Below are 1441 nucleotides of genomic sequence, written 5' to 3'. Positions count from 1 at the left end.
CTAGTCTGTGGGAAGAACTTTTGAAAGGTGAGCTTCATCTGTCGTCTTCATCAAGGGTCCTACTTTATATAAAGACCTAGCAAAGCAGTGATCTCAGGTTTCTGGCCCTGGTGCAGGTGATGAGACTGTATGGGCAGATGCAAATGAGCTCTTCTGTAGGTTTTGTCAGCCACATTTTTTTGGGTGGGATCTTTTTTATATTGCTCAGCTACTGGACCTGATCAAGTAGTTTTCCCTTGTAAAAAGGAAAAGGTAAAGTAGCTGAATTACACTCTGTGATACTGTTAGGAGACTTGGGGCCCAGTTCTTCTGCAGTGGCACAGGAGGGAAGCCTGGTGTGCTGAAGCCAGTCCCGTATGCATCTGCAGAGCGCTTGGGAAGCCCGAAGCCTAAGTAAGTCTGGAGTGAAGTTGAAAATGCCTGTAGGTTTCCCCTTGCACTGGTATGGAGAGAGTGTACAGGGGCTCTCCAATAAAGCACAGCTGTGTGGAGAGGCAGGAAAATGCATTATCAGAAGTTGGTTTTGGTGGGAGCACTGTTGATTCCTTGAATTGTTCTGCAGTGGCTATTTTTATGTAAGGGTCAGGTGTGGCGGTGTGTGTGTGCATGAGGTGTGCTTTGGGAATGTACAGAAAAACTTGGGGGAGATGGGTATGAAGTCCAATGAACTCTGATACAGAATTTACTAGTGCTGTTCTACAGAAGACTGGATACTTCATACACTGGTGGCAACATTACTTTTTGGAGGAAAACGGGTGCTTGTCCATCACGTTTCAGACTTGTTCTTTTAGCACTGCTGCACTGTATTGTGAGCGAGGCTTTCAGGAAAGAAGTCCTTTGAGTTGCCAGTTGAAGCAAGGAGAGACCTCGTAATTACAAATGGCTTTCCTAATGTTTAATTATTCCTGTTCCCTCTGCCTGCTGATATGAAACTGGATTTGTCCAAAGTTCCCGATAGCATCTCTAACTATACTTACTTTTGTTTTTCACTTACAACTTTTCTGGGCTGTTGCATGCACTTCTGCATAGGTAGTAAAGTACTCTGGGTCTTTGCTAATGGGATATGTTGTACAGTTAAGTTTTCCTTTTGATTAAGCATTTTGGGTGAAGTTCTCAGTTACTAAGAATTCCTGGCAGCTGGAAATCTGTTTTCAACCCATTTTCCTTTATCCCATTTAGCTCATGCTGAACTATCTGTTCTTGTCTATGGCATGGAGCTAAACACAGGAGTCAGTCTCTTAGCAGTGCTAAACCGGACCATCTTAGTTAGTGTGGCTGTCTACTGTGTCATTCAGGGGTTTCATGGAGGACTGCAGAGTTACTTTTGCTTTCCAGAAGAGTTAACACATGCAACTGGTACCTGAAGCAAATGTCCGGGGGAAGTGGTTGCTGTAGGGAGCTTTCCCTTTTTAATCAGTGATGGGAAAGGGGAGGAAGAGCA

The sequence above is a fragment of the Falco cherrug genome, chromosome 5, assembly GCF_023634085.1.
Source record: "Falco cherrug isolate bFalChe1 chromosome 5, bFalChe1.pri, whole genome shotgun sequence".
Taxonomy (NCBI): Eukaryota; Metazoa; Chordata; class Aves; order Falconiformes; family Falconidae; genus Falco; species Falco cherrug.
The sequence above is the reverse complement of the archived record's forward strand: the minus strand, read 5'-3'. Positions refer to the sequence as shown.